The sequence below is a fragment of the Choloepus didactylus genome, chromosome 6, assembly GCF_015220235.1.
Source record: "Choloepus didactylus isolate mChoDid1 chromosome 6, mChoDid1.pri, whole genome shotgun sequence".
NCBI lineage: Eukaryota > Metazoa > Chordata > Mammalia > Pilosa > Megalonychidae > Choloepus > Choloepus didactylus.
In genome coordinates, this window is record NC_051312.1 from 16461827 (window position 1) to 16483618 (window position 21792).

General features: G+C 38.2%; 1 pseudogene; it reads left to right on the forward strand.

Annotated features, from left to right (window-relative positions):
- The first annotated feature begins 10925 nt into the window (after nucleotides 1-10925).
- Nucleotides 10926-11978, forward strand: LOC119536619 (annotated as a pseudogene).
- Nucleotides 11979-21792: the final 9814 nt, after the last annotated feature.

Genomic DNA, 21792 nt, shown 5'->3' on the forward strand with positions numbered 1-21792 from the left:
TACTAAAGGGACCCCTACTGACAGAGAAACAAAGAAAGGAGAGAGAGATATAGAGAATTGTAACAGACATATATAGAATATTACATCCCAGGTCACCAGGACACACATTCTTCTCTAGTGATCACAGATCTTTCTCCAGAATGGACCATATGCTGGGACATAAAAACAAGCCTAAAGAATTTAAAAAAAAATGAAGTTGTTCTAAGCACATTCTCTGATCACAATGGAATACAAATAGTAGTCAATAACCATCAGAGGCTTGGAGAATTTACAAACACCTGGAGGGTAAAAATGAGGGGGAGATGAAAACATTCCTGGATAATCAAAAGCTGAGGGACTTCATCACCAGTAGATCAGTCCTATAAGAAAAGTTAAGAGAGTTGAGCAGGCTGAAAGGAAGGGACACTAAACAATTGAATGAAAACTACATGAAGAAATAAAGATTTCCAGTAAGGATCACATGGTAAATATAAATAGCAATACTACTGCTTTTTTTTTTATTATTATGTGTAACTCCACTATTTCCTTACTACAGTATCTAAAATATATAAACTTCAATGATAAATCAGTGGTTTTGGAATCAATGTAAAATATGTAATTTTTGACAAGTACTACATACAGATGGGGGAACAATGGAGTATAGGAACATAGATTATGTGTCATATTGAAGTTAAGTTGATATCAAAGAAAAACAAGATTGTTATAGATTTAAGATGTTAAATTTAAGCCCCATGGTAAACACAAAGAACGTATCAGAGAATATGACCATAGAGATGAAAAGTAGCGCATGAATTAAGAGAAGTGGGGGAAGGGGCAATGGGGAGTTAAGAAATAAGTGTAGGGTTCTGTTTGGGGTGAAGGGAAACTTCTAGAAATGGATGGTGGGAAGGTGATAGCACTGCAACATTCTAAATGTGATTAATCCCACTAATGGAATGCTAGGGAGGGGGTGGAATGGGAAGATTTAGTCTGTATATATGGTTCCACAATTGAAAAAAAAAACAGTCTAAGTAGATGACAATTAAATGCCAAGTATGATCCTGGATGGGATCTGAGGATGGAGGACAGGATGCTCAAAGGGATACAGATAGGACATAAGAAAAAATAATTAAATATAGAGTGTAAGCTTTGTATCAATATTGAATTTCTTAAACTTCTTAGCTGCACTTAATAGGATTGCATAAAAGAATGTTCTTGTCCATGGGAAAGGTATATGTGAATTATATTGTTTGTTCAAACATATGTGCAGCTTGCTCTCATATGTTCAGAGGACAGAGCAATAGATGATGGATGATAGGGAAGAGGGAGGGAGAGATGGAGGGAAAGAAAGAAATGGTGGTGTGACAGGATGTTAAAGTTGGTGGATCGGGATATCAGGGGAGGGGGGTTGAGGTAGGCTGGAGTTCTGTGTATGGGGTTTGTATTGTTTTTGAAACTGTTCCTATAAGTTTGAATTTACTTCAAAACAAAATTTATTAAATTAAAAAAAAGAAACAATGAAGGAAATGAAGGAGATATGGGAAAATGAAATTTAATTTAAAGGAGAGGGAAGGTGGCCAAGATAAACTTGGGGATTAGGATGACAGCAGACAAGGAGGTCACATCTCACAATATAGAACAATGGAGTAGAATATGAAGAACCAGTTGGCCAAGAAAGTGACCTTCATAGAAGACAGTCCTCACTCCTCCCTGTGCTTGCCATAGACTAGTCCTAAACAAAAGGTTTGTTAATGCTGAAGCTCTTGTAAAAATATATGTCTTCTTTTTGGTTCCTCTTTCTAGCATTCTATTCTATTCCCACCAATTAAAATTGTTCTGAATTATTTCCCAATATTAGCCATATTATATATTAGAAGTATTTCCCCAAGCATTAAGATTCAAGTTAAGACATAAATTTTCCTTCATCTGGACCTAATGCAGCTGCTGAATCAGCATTTACTACTTGTTTCCATCTTTGCTCTGGCATCTTTGTTCTTCAAACCCTCCATACCTTTTGCAGTGATACCTTTCTTTTCCTACCTCACTGTTGGCTCTCCCTCAAGCAGGGTCTTTACGACTGAGGCAGAATTTTGAATCACCAATGATATGCATAATCAGAGTGTATGTTCCCAAGTGTAGGACCCAAAATGATGATAACCCAGAAAAAGCTGTCTCATTTCCATGAAGCTGCCTTGGACTATTTACACATGCAAAACAACCTGATCACACCCAGCGAGGAAAAGCTATTGAATTCAGGAGAGCAGTCATTAAATTTACTTCTCTTTTAACATGACATCAAATAATTGCTTGTGTTCTTCTATTTTTTCTTAAGGCAGAGGCATTTTTTCAGGGAAATATTAGAAACTATACTGATTCTAACTTAACCTACATGGATCACATAATACTTGGTCTTACCATCTGTGATTTTTGCTATTTAAGGAAGCGTGGTTTTAAATTTCTACAATATTTTTCATAAGCAAATAAATGCATCTACATAAACAAATTTTTTGGTTTTGCAGTGATCCTGCCATTCTCCACTCTGAGAGCTTTGAGAATTCAAAGATGTTCAGGTTATTTCACCTTAATTTCTAAGATGCTAGTGTAAAAGATACCATAAGAACCACCTTTAAGCATTCATGAAATTTCTAGAACAAAGCACTTCCTGGGTGGATCTGAAAAGTGTTGTTGTTCCACTGTTTGTCTTTCAAGTCTGAAATAGAATGTTGTCACCATATTTCTTATTCAAAAACATGATATTAGTTGAGTATAGTGTAATAGTTATCAATTGCTGCATAACAAATTACCCCCAAACTTGGGAACTTAAACAACACATTTTTATTATCTCATAGTTTCTGTGGGTCAGGAATATGGGCACAACTTACCAAATTTCTGCTTCAGGGAATCTCACAAGGCTACAATTGAGATGTCAGCACTGTAGTCTCATCCAAAAGCTCAAATGGGGAAGGATGTGTTCCAAGTTAAATCACAAAATCATTGTCCAGATTCAGTTCCACACAAGCTATTATACACAGGGTCTCAGTTCCTTACTGGCTTTCTGCCCAGCTGTGGGCTGGAGGCTGCACACTGTTCCTTGTCAGATGGGCCCCTCCAGCATGGCATCTTACTTCATCTATTGTGAGCAAGCAAGAGAGCAAAAGAAAGTATGCCAGAAAGATACTTTTTTAACTTTATTAATCAAAAAATTAGAAAACAAACAACAAAAAACAGATTTCAAACAAAACAAAGGATTAAGAAAAGCAAGTAACCTAAAATAACTACATTGCTTCCAACATGTTCCTACCATACCCCAAGAAAATTAACAAACCATAATCTAACAAAGGCATAAGAAAACCCAAATAACCTAAAATAACTACATTGAAGCTAATTTTTTTAAATGTCATAGCTTTTCTTAACTTTACCAAAAATTTAAAAAACACAAAATTCAAAACAAAACAAAGCAATAAGAAAAACAAATAACTTAAAATAACTACTTTGCTTCCACCATGTTCCTACCATACCCCAGAAAATTTGCAAACCATAATCATTCCTGAGCATTCCCATAACATTGAGATTACCCTCGATAGCTTATCTGTTCTTATTATATTATCATTCCCCCTTCACCAGTTGCTGTCTATCTCTAAGTCCCCTGTATTCTACCATACAAAATATTTATTTTACATTTTTCACAGAGTTCACATTAATGGTAACATACAATATCTCTCTTTTTGTGTCTGGCTTATTTCACTTAGCATTATGTCTTCAAGATTCATCCATGTTGTCACATGTTTCACGACCTCATTCCTTCTTACTGCCGCATAGTATCCCATTGTGTCACAGTCTTTTGTAGCTTAATCCTTGAAATTGACATCCCATCACTTTTGCTATTCTATTAATCAGAAGAAAGTCAGTGTATGGTATATATAGTATGTCCCACCTTACTGCGGATTAACCTCATCCCTGCCCTTCTCCTCAGACATCCTCTCCTGTAATACTCTGGAAGTATGCCAAGCCTTGGTTACCATAATCTTGAGAGCACCCTGCCATGAGTGCATCTTCTTTTCAGTAAACATCGCATACCAAGACTTTTACACAACCTCTGGCACTTAAACACCGTTGTTCTTCAACCATGTATAATCTAGAGAGTGGTTGCCATAGGTGAGGACATATGCAAGCAAACTTCTTGCCACCTCACTGTCCATTGCAAAGTAGCTGCAGCTGTCTGCAAGTTCCCCTAATAAATGCTTTTGGACTCATCACCAAGGTATTTAGTGCTCTTTCTTAGGAATCTCATCTGGTCTCTGTAGGCCAGTTTGGGGCAGTCCCAGCTGGGTCAGCCCCTATTTCTTCTTTCAGGTCAAATCCTGCTGCTGGTCCAGCAGGACACAATGGTCACTCTGTCCAACAGACATACAAGGGGAAAGGATCACAGAAAGGTATGAATACTAGGAAGTGAGGATCACTGGAAGCCATTTCTGAAGTGCCTATCAGAAGTACTTAATATGCAAACTGCATTATATAAGAACTGCCAAGGGTACAGAGTCATTTAAGCCATGGTATGTTATTCTTGCTGTGAGTTTTTACCTGAATTAAAAAACAGAAAAACACTGGGCTGGTTTGAATCTATTATGTACCCCACAAAAGCCATGTTCTTTTAATCCAATCTTGTGGGTGCAGGCTTATTGTGGGTCAGATCTTTTGATTAGGTTGTTTTCATGGAGATGTGATCCACCCAATTGTGGGTGGGACTTTTTTATTATATTTTTCCATGGAGATGCGGTCCTGCCCATGCAAGCTGGGTCTTGATTTGTTTCCTGGTGTCCTCTATGAAAGGATAAAAGGCAGAGACATTTTGAAGAGAGTTCAGAGTCAACCCAGACCCACACATTTGGAGATGCTAAGCTAAGAGATGAAACCCAGAGTTTGCCCCAGAGAAGCTAAGCAAGAACCCACATATGCTTAAGGAGAGAGTCACTGGAATCAGGAGCTGAAAGTAGTGCAACCTGGAAGCAAAGGAGCAGCAGACACCAACCACATACCTTCCCAGCTGACAGGTGTTCTAGAAGCCATCTGTCTTTCTTCAGTGAATGCATCTAACTCTTGATGCCTCAATATGGACATTTTCATGGCCTTAGAACTGTAAATTTGTGAACTAATAAATCCCCATTGTATAAGCCAATCCATTTCTGGTATATTGCATTTCTGGCATCCTTAGCAAACCAGAATACACAACATAAGTAAGTAAGCAGTCATATGGAAGAGTACTTAATCCTGGTTTTGTGGCTAGAAGCTTATAATGGGAATCAAGACCTGAGTTCTAGTCCTAACCCCAAAATAAACAAGGAAGCAGCAATAAATCTCAGTCCACAAACATAAGCATATGGAAAAAAGGCAAGTCCAATTTTATTTATATCAAATTGAATGTAATTCCAAACCTGATGCTGATGATTAACCAAGAAATTGAATCTCGGTCATCATTAGTACATCTTATATAGCCCCCCCCCCCCAAAAAAAAATATTGGGTAGAACCCAGAAATGGTCAGCCAATGGTATACACTGGTTACTGCTGGATTGTCTGCATGGTCCTTGCTTCCAGGCCAAAACTAGGGTATGAGAAACTTTGATGTAATCATGTCAACAATCTCAGGATTCTACAATAGGCTGTAGATTATTTTCAAGTAGCTTCTGTTTTCCATGATTTAAAAATTCCAGAGCCAAGAGGAGATGGGTAACTATTTTAATCAAACAAAAATTAAAAGTCATCTAGGAGTGACATCAGCAAGATGACAGAATAACAAGCTCTGAATGTGCACCATCCACCAAAAAAAAATTAAAAAAAAAAAACAAGTAAAGACTATCAGAATCAACTTTCCCCAGAATTCTGTCAAAGGTTAACTGCAACCAAGTGAAGGCTGAATCAAGAAAAAGGTAACTAAAACAGTAGGAAAGCTATTTGGTGCCTTTTACTTGACTGGCCTCACCTCCTCTCCCAGCTCAAATGCATCTGTGGGAGAGTGGTTTACATTTTGTGTTAGAGTTCCTGGTATCTGGTTCTGCTGCCACCCCAGGCCTCAGAGAGTGCAGAGCACATTCCCCAGGGGTTGGGGAATGCCTGGCCACCACCCCACTGTTCTGAAGGGGTTGAGCATGTGCCCCAGAAGTGACAGAGAGTCCAGGTGCCACCCCAATTTTTGAGGATGGTGGAGCTGAGAACAAGGTGGTCTCCCCAATGAGTGAATATGTTGAAGCAATAGTCCCAGCTTTTGGAGAGTAAAGAGCCACCATGAAAGCCCTTGGAAAGGGTGGGACTCCCACTCTCTCAAGTCCTGAGGGTAAAACATCATTCTATAACATATAACATGCAAATTTAGTGTGCTTTTATGTATGTTCCAATGCAACTGGTGCCTCTTTGAAAAATTGACTCAAGGCACTCATCTGTTTTGCTAGTCCAGAACTCCCTCAGGATGGAGAAGTGGGGCAAAGAAGTGGCATGGAACTGAGAAAATTGCATCCCCTGGGGCAAAATATTGCAGTTGAATCATACAATTTTAGTGTTTGTGGCCTAGGAGAAGCTAGGGAGAAAGTTCAATGAGCTAAATGAAAATATGGACAAAGAGCTAAAGGAAATTGGGAACAAAAACTCATGAACAAAAGGATGAATTCAATACAGAGACAGAAATTTTTTAAAGGAACCAAATAAATTCTGGAGATGAATACTAAAATAACTGAAATAAAAATTTCACTAGAAGGGTTCAATAGCAGACTTAGACGAAAGAAAGAATAAGTGGACTTGAAAACAGGGCAATCAAAATTATTCAGTTTGAGAAGCAGAAAGAAAAATGGATGAGAAAAGTGGACACAGCCTAAGGAACTTGTGACACACCAATGTTCATATGAACGTGCACATTATTGACATCCCAGAAGAAGACAAATAAAGGGACAGAAAATATTTGTAGATATAATGGGTGAAATTTGATGAAATACATGAATATACACATCCAAGAATCTCAACAAACAACAAATAGTGTAAACTCAAAGAGAGCATTACAAAGACTCCTTATAGTCAAAATGTCAAAGGCCAAAGACAGAGAATCCTAAAGCCAGCAAGAAAGAAGTGGCTTATCACATATAAGGGTTTCTCAATTAGATTAAGTGTCGATTTCTCTTCAAAAACCATTAAGGGCAGAAAGAAGTGGGATGACATGTAAAGTGCTAAAAGAGGAAAAAAAAAAACAAAAAACAAAAAACAAAAACCTGTGAACCAAGAATTCTATATCCAGTAAAACTGTCCTTCAGAAATGAGGGAGAAATCAAGACATACCCAATAACAAAAGCTGTCAAGTTCATTGCCACTAGTCCTGCCCAATAAGAAATGCTAAACAGAGTCCTTCAGGATGACAGGAAAGCACACTAGTTAGTAATTTGAAGCCATATGAAGAACTAAAGATCCATGGCAAAGCAAATGGCACAGGTAAATATAAATGCCAATATTATTGTATTCTTGTCTTATAACTCTTTGTATTTGTGCCAATTTGGGTATACTATGTCTCCCACAAAAGCCATGTTCCTTTAAATATGATCTTGTGGGATATTTAGATTAGGTTGCTTCCATAGAGATATGATTTACCTAACTGTAGGTGGACATTTGATTAGATATTTCCATGGAGGTTTGTCCCTACCCATTCAGGATGGGCCTTAATTAGATCACTGGAGTCCTTTAAAAGGCTTAATAAAAAAGACAAGAGTGAGAACTGACAGAGATGCACAGAGATACTTGGGAATGTGGACAGAAGGATGGACATTTGGAGATGTTAAGCTAAGAGATGAAGCCAAGAATTTGCCCTTGAGGGTCTAAGAGAGGACTCCCAGATGCTTAGAGAGAAATGCAACCCAGGAGCAAAGGCAAGCAGACACCAGCCAAATGCTTTCCCAGCGACAGAGGTGTTATTGGAGGCCACCAGCCTGTTCAGAGTCAAGGTATTTTTCTCTGGATATCTTAATTTGGACAATTTAATTTGAATTATAAATGTGTAAATATAATAAATCCTCTTTATAAAACCAATCCAGTCTTGGTATTTTGCATAACAGCAGCTTTAGCAAACCAGAACAGATTTTGGTACCAGAGAAGTGGGTTGGTGCTGAGTTTGCAAATCCCAAATATGTTGGAAGAGCTTTCTAAATGGATAATTGGAAGATTCTGAAAGATAGAAAAGGTCTAGATTGCTTTGAAGAGAATGTTGGTAGAAATATGGACTCTGAACATACTTCCAGCAAGGCCATAAAAAGAAATGATGAATGTGTCATTGCAAACTGGAAGAAAGGTGATCCTTGTTTTAAAGTGGCAGAGAACTTGGCAAAATTGAGTCCTAGTGTTGTATGGAAGGCAGAATTTGAAAGTGGTGAGCTGGGATACTTAGCTGAAGGGATCTCTAAACTAAATGTGGAAAATGCAGCCTGACTTCTCCTGGCAGCTTATAGTAAAATGAAAGGGGAAAGAGAAAGGTGAGAACTGAGATCTTGGGTACAAAAAAAAAAACAAAAAAAACAAAACAGAAATTTATAGCCTGGAAAAATTCTTGGCTTCCAGAAAGTGACACCCCAGAGGATAGTGTGCCACATGAGGATATAATGAAACCTGGAACAAGCCAGCCATTTCAGAACAAGCCAGGATTGGAGATGGAGTTATCCAGAAAGGATGTGTGGAAAGTCCTATTGTCTCATGGTTTTGACCCCTGTATGCTGCATGCCAAGCCAACAAATTTTTTGTGAGATCTGTGTAAACAGAACCACTACTAGTCTGGACTAAAAGGGACAGAAAAGGGACAGATTGAAGGAAAAATTTCTTCAAAGGTGGAACCATGGAAGACAAGGTCTGAAGCCAAGATACCTTAGGTCAGGAGAGCAGACCCATTCATGCATGTGAAGAAGGTGAGTTTTCCCTGGAGGCAGATGGCAGGCCTTCTGCTTCAATGCTCAGTAAGAGTGCTGCCACCCCAGGCCTCAGAGAGTGCAGAGCACATTCCCCAGGGGTTGGGGAATGCCTGGCCACCACCCCACTGTTCTGAAGGGGTTGAGCATGTGCCCCAGAAGTGACAGAGAGTCCAGGTGCCACCCCAATTTTTGAGGATGGTGGAGCTGAGAACAAGGTGGTCTCCCCAATGAGTGAATATGTTGAAGCAATAGTCCCAGCTTTTGGAGAGTAAAGAGCCACCATGAAAGCCCTTGGAAAGGGTGGGACTCCCACTCTCTCAAGTCCTGAGGGTAAAACATCATTCTATAAATGACTCTCAGACTTTGAAATCCAATGAAATATGCCCTGTGGGTTTTAGGAACTATTTCAGACCTTTGAACCCCATTTTCCTTTCAATTTCTCCCTATGGCAATGGGAACATTTATCCTATGACTGTCCATCCTTTGTATATTGGCAGCAGATAACTTGTTCTGAATTTCACAGGTCCACAGCCAGAGGGGAATATCACCTTAGGACAAATCATGCCTGTAACTGATTTTGAAAAGACTTTGTGCTTATCTGTTGTTACTGAAAGTATTTAAGCTTTTTGTGATATTGTGATGGAATGAATGAATTTTGCATTTGGAAAGAACATGTCTTTTGGGGGTCAAGAGGGTGGAATGTGAGAGTTTAGTTATATGTCCCCAAAAAAATGTTTTTTAATTTTTTTTGTCATTTTATTTGAAATAATACACAAGAACATATTCTTTGTAATCCAATTTGTGAGATCTTTTGGTTAGGTTATTTCAATGGAGATATGATGCACCCAACTGTAGTTGAGACATTTTGATTAGATTTTTCCATGGAGGTGTGGCCCTGTCCATTCAGCATGGGTCTTAATTAGATGGTTGGAGTTTTTTAAGATGTTCAGGAAAAGAGACAAGAGCAGGAGCTGACAGAGATGCACAGAGGAGTGGGAGCTGACAGAGATGCACAGAGATGCTTGGGGATGTGGACAGAAGGATGGACATTTGGAGATGCTAAGCTAAGAGATGAAGCCCAGAGTTTGCCCCAGAGAAGCTAAGAAAGGACTCCTAGATGCTTAGAGAGAAACACAACCTAGGAGCAAAGGACAAGCAGACACCAGCCATGTGCCTTCCCAGCTGACAGAGGTGTTCCAGACACCATCAGCCTTTTTCAGAGCCAAAGTATCTTTCTCTGGATGCTTTAGTTTGGACACTTTTACAGCCTTAGAACTCTAAATTTGTAACATAACAAACCCCCTTTTAAAAAACCAATCCATTCCTGTTATTTTGCAAAATGGAAGCTTTAGCAAACTGGAACAGTATTTCTTACATGGTCTAAAATATAAATGCATAAAAATAATCAGCCCCAGCCAGCAGTTTCTTCCCAGTCAGGAATTTCTGGTGCATTGGGGTGCAGTTCAGGTCATGGTATGACTTGGGGCACCAAGGCTCCTGCTGTGTCAGCCAGTGGCAGTGGGCAACAGGGGCATGAGGGGAAACCTAGGAAGTGGCTGGGAGGACAGCTGGTCCCCTAAGGATCCAAAAAGGACAGAGTTCAGAGCAGAAGCTGGGAAGTGCAGGGGAGCTGAGCTTCTTCCTCTGAAAAATATCCTGGGGATGGCCTAGCTAGCTCTATAGGAGCAGCTTTAGCTCAGTGATTTGAATGACTCTGAAAAGGGAGAGATAACCAGAGAAAATGCAGAAAATATTCAATAGAAAGAAAGAAATTTTAAGCAATTAGTCCAGGAGTTAAAGTCACTCTCTGAAAAAAAAAAAAAAAAAAACCCTCAAAGAAAAACCTATGGGTTCTGGAAAGCAGTATTATCTATATTCCTGGAGCAATGCCCTTAGCAGATGAATAACTGCTTTAATGGGTATTCCAAATTTGATGGGAAGGATCATGTAGGGACAACAGCACCTAGAAGACTGACATCTACATCCCCCTGCATTCCAGTCAGGACAGACTGATGCCAATGACCACAGTGACAATGGCCAGTGACAAAGCGAAGGACCTGACTGGGCTAATGTGTTGGCAGTATCCAAGTGAAGGACAGGAGACAAAGCTCAGTGACAACACTAGTGTCTATTGCCTGCATGTTAAGGATGATGGGGAGGTTGACACAGGTTTCACCCCCACTAGATTTCAATGAACCCATTCATAAGTTTAGTTTCAGAACCTTGACCATAGTTGAAAACTGTTCATCTCCTGCCCTGACACCCAAAGAGTCACTCTTTGTTTAAATAAATGCTGCTCATGGATTCTCCCTTATTCAGGTGACAATACAAAGGTCACCATGAAGGAAATCTTGCTAAAAGCAGTGAAGCAAAGGAAAAGATCCCAGAATATTTCAGGCCCTCAGTAGCTCCTGGAGAAGCAGAGTGAGCCCAGTGTTACTGTGGACCTGGAGAGCACCTTGGAGAGCCAGAGCACATGGGGGTTCTGCGTGGTCTGCAAGAATAGTTCAAGGACAGATAGGGTTTTAAGGAGGATTCACAAATTGACTTAACTACAGTAGAGAATATGCTTAGTGGCCACCATTACAAATCATTCAAAGTCAGCATGATCCACATTCTATGACTCACAACAAACATAGTTAGGTGTCGCTGGAGGCAAGGTAGAGACAGATCCTGTTGTGAATCAGAAAGCCAGAACTAAGTTTTGGATTAAGCAGAAACTCATCTCAATTGATCCTGACTTGCTCTGTGCCTGTGAACTTGCTGAATAAAAAAGCCCTAGTTGTGCAATATTTAAACTCACTTATCTAAGCAATCACAATTGTAAACACCTCTACTTTGAATCTGACACTGCTACTGTCAGTGAAATCAGGTTCAAGGTTAATTACATCCTGGAATCATGAGCAATCACTGCCCAGGCTGACTATTTTTCTCAAAAACAAAGAAAACTGAACAAATGTCCAAGCTGCAGCTTCCAATGGAGAAGAAATCAGGGCAGCAATGACCCTGGCCTCCAGCCTCAGTCTGTTGCCAAGCTCAGAGCCTGCCTGCCAGAGCCCAGGTGGCCTTAGAGCCCTCCCAGTGTCCTGCAGTCTTGGGGAGGGAAGCCAGCACTTGGCACATGGTCACAAAGTTGGCAGGCTCTTGGGAAAGTGTGGGATAGACAGCTCCTAGGATGGAGCTGAGTAGCAGTGACTGTGGTTAGCAGTCCCTGGTGGCCAGACCACCACCAAAAGGAACCATGTGCTGCCCAGCCATTTTCACTGTCTGGTGACCCTTCCCAAGTCTGTGCATAACAATGCCCCGACACTTCCTTGCAACTTTGATCAAATTTCTAAAAGCAAATGAAGAACAAAAATGTACATTTCTTTTTTCCTTTTAATAAATAGTTGTACCCTTTGTTTAAAAAAAATCACAAATCTATGCTATTTGGCACAAAAAATATGAATGTGTAATTTGAGATAAGAGAAACTCAGTGGGAATATGGAAAGGTATAGGAGCAGAGACTGTGTATGCTACTTAAGTTAAGTTGGCATTAATTCAAATAGATTCTTATGGATTTGGGATGTTAAATGTAAATTCCATGGTAACAACAAAGAAAATATCTTAAAAATATTTTTCACAAAAATCAACAAAATAAAAAGAAGGCAGTAATTGAGGAAATAAGGCACAAAAAGAATGCTGACTTACAAAAATAAAATGGCAAAATGGCTAAAGTAAGTCCTGCCTTATCAGTAATAACTTTGAATGTAAAAGGATTAAATGGCAGAATGCATAAAGAGCATGGTACAACCACATGCTGTTGAAAAGAGACTCATCTTAGATCCAAAGTTACTAAATAGGTTGAAAGCAAAAGGATGGAAAAATACTCCATAAAAATAGTAAATAAAAGAGAGCTGGGTCACTATACCAATATCAGACAAAGTAGACTTTAAGTCAAAAATTGTTGCAAAGGACAAACAAGAACATGATATATTTATGAAATGTTGACTCCATCAGGATGTAAAACAATCATAAACATATATGCACCTAACAAGGGAGCCCAAAAATACATGAGGCAAACATTTACATAATTGACAGGAGAAATAGTTCTATAATGGTAGATGGAGACTTCAATACATCATGTTCAATAATGGATATAACATTCATACCGAAGTTCAATAGGAGACAGATATCTTGAAAAATACATAGAGTAACTAGACCTAATATACATAAATATAGAACTCTCCACCCCAAAACAGCACATCGGTCTCTAGAGCACATAGGTCATTCTCTATGATAGACCATATGGTAGGTAACAAAACAAATTTTAAAAGATTGAAATCATACAATGCATCATATCCAACCACAGTGGAATGAAGGTAGAAATCAACAGAAGGAAAACTGTACAATTCATAAATACATGGAAATTAAACAGCACAGCCTTCAAAAACTTATGGGTAAAGAACAAACCATGAAGAAATTAGAAAATTCTTAGAGACAAATGAAAATGAAAATGCAACATACCAAAATTTATGGGATGCAGAGAAATCAGTGCACAGACAAGACAGCTATAAATGCTAACATTTAAAAAGAAGAAAGATCTAAAATCAATAAAGTAACATTATATCTTGAGAAACTATAAAAAGAACAGCAATATAAACTAAAGTTAACAGAATGAAGGAAATAATAAAGACTAGAGTGAAGATAAATTAAATAGAGATTAGAAAAACAATTTAGAAAATCAACAAAACCAAAAGTTGATTCTTTGCAAAGATCAAAAACATAGACAACCCCCTAGCTTGACTGGCAAAGGTAAAAAATGCAAAAAAACTAAATCAGAAATAAAGTGAGGTCATTACTACTGAGCTTTGAGAAATTAAAATAATTAAAAGAGAATACTATAAACAATTGTATGCCTAAAAAAAAAAAACAACAACAGAGAATCTAGGTGAAATGGACAAATTCCTAGAAACATGCAATTTAATCAAACTGACTCAGAAAAAAAAGCTCTCCACAGATACATCACATGTAAAGATATTGACTCGATAATCAAAACCTCACAACAACAAAAATATTCTGGGACCATGTGACTTCACTGGTAATTTCTATCAAGCATTCAAAGAATTAACACCAATCCTTCTCAAACTCTTCCAAAAAATGAAGAGCAGGGAATTTTTCCCAAATCATTCCAACAAACCAGCATTACATGAATGTGTTCAAGGGCTGTTTGTGGTGAGGAATGCACAACTGTATGATGAAACTGTGAACAACTGATTGTACCCTGTAGATGATTCCATGGTATGTGACTATATCTTTATAAAATTACAGGGGGTAGGGAATAAACAGAGAGATACAAGTGCTGGAGAAAATGTGGAGAGAGGGCTGTACCAATTCACTGTTGGTGAGGAAGTAGACTGGTGCAGCCCATCTGGAGGACAGTGTGGTGATTCCACAAGAAGCTAAGTATGGGGTTGTCATAAGGGCCTCCAACCCCATTATTGGGTATATAGTTGGAAGAACTTAGAGCAAGGATACGAATGGACATTTGCACACTGGTGTTCATGGAAGCAGTATTCATGATTTGCAATGAATGGAGGTGGCCTAAGGGTACATCAACTAATGAACAGAATGGTGAACTGTGGTGTATGCATACAATAGAATATTGTGTGGCTGCAAGATGGAATGAATCTGTGAGGCATGCAACTATGTTACTGGAACTTGAGGACAGCATTTTGAATGAAGTAAGCCAGAAACAGAAAGACAAACATTGTAACACATCACTAATATGGACTAAATATAAAGTGAAAATTCTGAGAATTGAATATTAGAGCATAGGTTATCAGGGGAAGGCCTATTGTCAAGTTTCCTAAATTGTAAGCTCTTACAACCATCACATCCATTCCTGAGTTGTAGTGGTTGTCTCTAAATTCTGAGATACTGAGCTCTTTGTGCATAACTTGTTCAGTATCTGTGTGACACCTGAGACTCAGAGCTAGAGTTCAGCAGCTGTGAATGTCAGTATTACCCCATACAGAAACTGTTAAATAAGCTTAAAAGAGTTCAGAATGCAATTATAGATATGAATGAAGCTTATCTGGTTGGAACCATGGCAAATCAGACTAAAGGGTGAAGGATGATATTGACAGTGTTTTAAAGCAACAACTTCTGTGTGACGCCAAAAGAAGAGATGTTTATTTGGTGAAAAATCTATATTTTTGGTAGCACACTATATAATTTAAGTTGTGTGGTCAGTTTATTAAAACACCATAATTACATGGAACTTTGAATAGGGAGTGAAATCTGGTTGGTTCATACAGGTTAGTGTGAAGTCCCAATATCCCAAAGTAATTTGGGCAGAGAATTTAAATGTATTTGCAAAGGCCCCTTGAGGGACTGAGCAGAATATGGAACTATTAAACTTCCCTAGCTGGGGAATTACTGATATTCTCACAAGCATTGGGGACTACCAATTTTGAAGGCTGAGCTCTTGATTTTGGGGCTTACCCTTATGCAGTTTGTTACTATAAATGTGAGGCTAAGCCTACTTAAAATAGTGCCTGAGTCACTCCATGAGAGCCTCTTTTGTTGCTCAGATGTGACCTCTCTCTCTCTCTAAGCCCACTTGGCAGGTAAACTCATTGCCCTTCCCTCTATATGGGACATAACAACCAGGGGTGTAAATCTCCCTGACAATGTGGAGTATGACTCCAAGGGATGAGCCTGGACATGGCATCATGGAATTGAGAAAGCCTTCTTGTCCAAAAGGTGTAAGAGAAATGAAACAAAATAAAGTTTCACTGGCTTAGAGATTTCAAATGGAGTCAAGAAGTCAGTTAGGAGTTTATTCTTATTTGTTATCTATATATTCCTTTGTAGTTTTTATTGTATTGGAATAGCTAGAAGGAAATACCTGAACTGTTGAACTGCAATCCAGTAGCCTAGATTCTTGAAGACAATTGTATAACTATATAGCTTACATAGTGTGACTGTGTGATTGTGAAAACATTGTGGCTCTCACTCCCTTTATCCAGTGTATGGACAGATGAATGGGGACAAAAATTAAATGAAAAATAAGGTGGGATGGGAGGGATAGCATGTTTGGGGTGTTTTTGTTTCTTTGTTTTTACTTTTATTTTTATTCTTACTTTTATTTTTTTATTTTTGGAGTAATGAAAATGTTCAAAAATTAATTGTGGTGATGAATGCACATCTATATGATGGTACTGTGAGCAATTGATTGTATACTGTGAATGATTGTTTTGTATGTGAATATATCTCAATAAAACTAAAGTTAAAGGAAAAACCTTTACCTTGATACCTAAGCTAAATAAGGACATAAAAAATGAAGATAAATACAGACAAATTTCCCTTATGTATATAGATGCAAAAATACACTACAAAAATACTAGCATGTCAAATCTAACAGGATATTAAAAGTATAGGTACAATGACCAAGTGTGATTTATCCCAGTAATGCAAGGATGTATCAACATGAGAAAATTAATCAACATAATACAGCACATTAATAGAATGAAGAAAGAAAACCACTTGAGCATCTCAATTGATGCAGAAAATGCAGTTGACAAAATCCAACATCCTTTCATGATTAAAAAATAAAAATAAAAAACAGAAACATAAGGAAACTTCCTAAAAATGGTGAAAGGTGTATGTGAAAAACCCAGTTAACATTATATTCAGTGGTGAAAGACTGAAATCTTTCCCCCTAAGATCAGAAACAGAACAAGGACTCCCACTTCCATCACTGCTATTAAGCATTGTACTTGAAGTTCTAGGAAGAGCCAGTAGGGAAGAAAAAGATATTAAAGCGATCTAAATTGGAAAAGAAGATGTATAACAATCTCTATTCACAGATGACATGATCCATTATTAGAAAATTCCAAGATATTCACGGGAAAACTATTAGACCTAACAAACTATGAAGGTGCAGCGTACAAGATTAAGACACAAATACCAGTTGAGTTTCTATACATTGGCAATGAACAATATGAAAAGGAAATTGAGAAAATAATCTTATTATAATAGCATCTCAAAGAATAACATACCTAGGAATAATTTAGCCAAGGAGGTAAAAGACTTATACACTGAAAATGACAAAACACTGCTAAAAGAAAGAAGGCCTGTGCTGCTTTCGATATATTGTGTCCCCCAAAAGCCATATTCTTTAATGACAATTTTGTGGGGGCAGAATTATTAATCTTTCTGATTAGGGTGTAACCTCTTGATTGAATGTTTGCATGGAGATTTGGCCCCACCCATTCAGCATTGGTTTTGATTAGTTTACTGGAGTACCTTAAAAAGAGCCACAAAGGCCCAGATGCTTGCTGATGCTGACAGTTAGAGATGCTTGAAGAGTGCCATTTTGTAAGGCAATCTTGGAGCAAAGGCCCAGGTGGCTGCAGCTGAGAGAGACTTCTTGGAAATGGCCATTGAAAGCAGACTTTTGCTGACACTTTGGAGATGCTAGCCCAGAGTTGCTCCAGAGAAGGTAAGAGGGGAAAAACACACCAAGAGCAACATTTTGGAGAAAGCCGTTTTGAAACACAACCTGGGAGCAAAGGAAGAAGATGTCAGCCATGTGCCTTCCCAGCTGACAGAGATATTCCGGGTGCCATTGGCCATTCTTCAGTGAAGGTACCTGATTGTTGATGCCTTAGTTTGGATGCTTTTATGGCCTTAGGACTGTAACTTTGTAACCAAATAAAAGCCTCTTTATAAAAGCCAATCTATTTCTGGTATTTTGCATAATGGCAGCATTAGGAAACTGGAACAAGGCATAAATAAGTGGAAAAATATTCCATGGTCATAGATTGGAAGACTTAATATTAAGATGTTAGTTCTACCCGAGGCAAGCTACAGATTCAATGCAACCTCAGTCAAATTTCCATCAGCCTTTTTTGAAGAAATGGAAAAATGAAACCTCAAATCATATCAAATCTCAAGGGATATTAAATAACCAAAATCACCTTGAAAAAGAAGAACAAAGTGGAAGGACTCATACCTCCTGATTTCAAAACTTACTGCCAAGCCACAGCAACCAAAACAGTGTGGTACTGGCCTAAGGATAGACGTATTGACTAGTGGGCTAGAATTGAGTATCCAGAACTGAACCCACATATCTAAGGTCAACTAATTTTCAACAAAGGTGCCAAGTCCACTCAATGAGGGAACAATTGTCTCTTCAACAAACATTGCTGGGAAAATAGGATGTCCATGCAGAATGAGTTTCTGTTTGGGGTCATAAAAAGTCTTGATAATGGATGGTGGTGATAGTAGCACGACATTGTGAATGAAGTTCATAGTATTGAAGGGTATAATTTCAAATGGCTAAAATAGGAAATTTCACATTATACACACACACACACACACACACACACACACATACACAGACATACATATATATGTATGTATATATGCATTATATATAACCACAATAAAAAATAAATTAAATTAAGAAAAATAAAAATAAAACAAAGGATAAAAGAAAGTTATTTTAAAATGATTTTGTGGGGAAAAATTATTTTGTTCACATGAATATAGTGAACCTTATTATAAACTATGAACTATAGTTAATAGTACAGTTGTAAAAATGTTCTTTCATGAATTGTACCAATGCAAGGTGCTAATAATAGGGTGTTATATGGGCTGTCTGTATTTTATGCATGGTTTTTCAGTAAACTTACAACTTCTCTAATAAAAAATTTTTAAAAGATGAAAAGAAAAATAATTTTGCTATGAAACTGTGTTGGGCTAAAATGGGTATTATTTTTTTCATTATTTTAGGGGCTGTCTGCTTGTTCTTCTATCCATGAGATAGGAAGACTAGTCACAGGGCAATTTTTTCTTAATTTAATCAATGAGTCCGATGGGACTGGCTCATGCTAATAATTCCATGGGTTGAATCAAAAAATACAGAATTCAAAACACAAAACTACAGTTCGAAAATCACCTAGCACAAATATATTACATAAATCAAGTGATACAGTCACTCTCAACCTTGGGCTCATTATTTAAAATTAAGCTTTTATAGTTGAATTGTTTTATCTCTCAAAAATCTTCATTTATTAGGAATTAATTCATTTTCTCATTATTGTGTACTAAAAGATAGAGTAGGCAAAGAGTTGGCTGCAGTAAGACTGGGCAGGGACTGACAAATTCTAAATGTAAATGATTGAGAATGAAATGGAGGTGCCAATACAAAGCAAATAATGGGGAAAAAATTAAAGTAACTTATTCAGGAATTGTTTACGAAAAAACAAAAAGGTGGTAGAGGGGTGTATCACACATAATTCAGAGACGCTGAGCCCTTCTGACAAGGACACTGATAGTTCCAGCTACAAAAAGAAAAGTGTTTTCTTCTTGATGACAATGATCAGATTAATTTTTGATGTTTTAAGTTGAAGTTGTGCAATATAGCCACATGGGAATATCCATAGGTCTGTGTAAAGAGATGAGGTTTAAAAATGACATTGGGATAAAGAACCCCTACAACGCAATGACAACCAAAAAATAGACAACCCCATTTAAAAATGGGCAAAAGACCAAAATTGATATTTCTCCAAAGAAGATGTACAAAATCCAATATCAGCTTATCCTAACTTGATCTTAATTACATCTCCCAAGATCGAATTACAAATAAGGTCACATTCATGGGTACCAGAGGTTACGAGTTGAATATTTCCTTTTGAGGGACACAATTAAGGCTCCCTTTCTACCCCAAGCTAGTTGTAATGTCAAATTTATTGTATTTCCTCATTGGCTAAAAACAATCAGGATTCAGCCCCTAAATCAGGTTTGGAAATAATCCTACTCAAAAAATGAGGGCTGAGAACAGAAAAAGGGATTCCCCAACAAATGAAAAAAATCAAAATCCTCATCTCTGAAAGAATGATTATTGATTCTGGGCAGCAAAAAAATAAACAAACCTGGTTTACTGCTCCAATCACTAATCCATGTGTATGTGTGTGTAAAATCATATATATGGTACCTACAAAAAAATTAGGAGAATATAGGTGGTACTTATGGTTAACAACCAGGTTTTCACAAACCTCAAAAATTAAGCTATAAAATCAGCCCATAATTGATAAGATAAAATGCATTAACAAGGCATTCTACAGACAAAATATTAGACAAAAGAAGAACAAGTTCTCAATTAATCAATGCATAAACAGCATATGGATTTGAAGGAAGATGTTCACCTTGGAAAAGATGTAATGTCCTTGCCAAGGGCTTCACTCTGTCTGGCTTTGTAGCAGGTATATCCCTAGCATGGAGCTGGGCACATCAGGCACTGGTATACGCTGTCCACTTTGCTGATGCTTTCCTCCCCAAATAGACTCTGAATTATAATTTGGCTTCCCACACAGTTTCCTCAACAGACAGAGAATTGTGCCACTGGCATAAATACAAGCTTAGCAGTTATGCTTATCACTGAAAACTAAAAGGGGGCATTCTGGTTTATGCAGCTAGCTATTCTGAGCTTGATTATCTTCAGTCCAACTGAAAAAGTTTTTTAAGTCTGATGACTTCAAAATGAGAATACAGCAGCATAGAGAGGAGTGGAGTTTAGTTGGTCCCCTGGAGCAACTAATAAACAACCAGGGATAACCTGTAAATGATCCAGAATAACTGCTGGGAGACAACCATGACTGTCCACACATTTTTCACCAGCCTGAATTGGGTGGAGTGGCTGAGATCACAGCATAAAATCTGTAAGTAGAAACTGTGGAACCATGCCAGGAGTCTCTTCCCCCCACTGCAAGCTGAACAACTGCAGAATCTCACTGTGGGAGAGACCAGCAGTCCCAGAGCTAGTGAATATAGCTCAGCCCAGCTTCAACTGAGGTTTTAATTAACAAATGTGGACTGCTGATAACAAGCTACAAAAATAACAGGCAGACAGAGGCTTTTAGTGATGACTGACCTTAAAGAGCCAGAAAACACTTGTGTCCCAGGAAAGGGAGCCCAGAAGACCAAGTACTATCTCTGGCTGATGGGCAAAACTGAGGGACTGTGGAATGGCTCTGAAAGGGAGCATGCTTTCCCTTTTTACTCTCTCATCAAGATTGGCTCAGTGGAGAGAGCCTCAGCCATTTTCAGTTCACAGTGCTCTGACCCAGACAGGGGTGGAGATAACAGAGCCAGAGAGACAAAGAACAATTCAAATGCAGAAGACAATTACCTAGAGGCTGTATCTTCCCCAAAAATAAGGAGGTGGGGCCCAATTCTACAGACAACTTCCTTTCAGGATTCAGATCCCAGAGCCTGGGAGAAAACAACCAAAACAGAAACTAAACAGGACACACCAACTTAACATCACTTGGGAGTGACAGGCTGACAGGTGCCACAAGTTGGGCAGGTTAGGAAAAACACAGTGGCTAGAGATCTTACAGAAAACTCTGTCAATCTCTAAGACACACCCTCAGGGAGACTTGAAACTGAATATAACCTCACTCTGAGATCTGAACCCATTATGGTCTGGGAAAATCTGACTGAGGTAACTGGGGAAGCCAGAGACCTAGACAACAGAGGACTACAAACTACACTGGGAAGGGCAGAGATATGGCCCAGCCAAAGAACAAACTTACACCTCAATCAAGATACAGTTGTGATATTTTTTTCACTCTAATGAAACAATCATTTAAAGATTTTCAAAGGAATATGCTACATCAAAACAAAAACCAAATCTATGAGTTCAGGGAAGATATGGCAAAAGAGATGAAGGATATAAAGAAAGTACTAGGTGAACATAAGGTAGAAATTGAAAGTTTGAAAAATCACTGGCAGAACATATGGAAATGAAAGGTAGAACCAAAGAGATGAAAAACACAATGGAGACATACAGCAGCAGATCTCAAGAGGCAGAAGAAAACACTCAGGAAATGG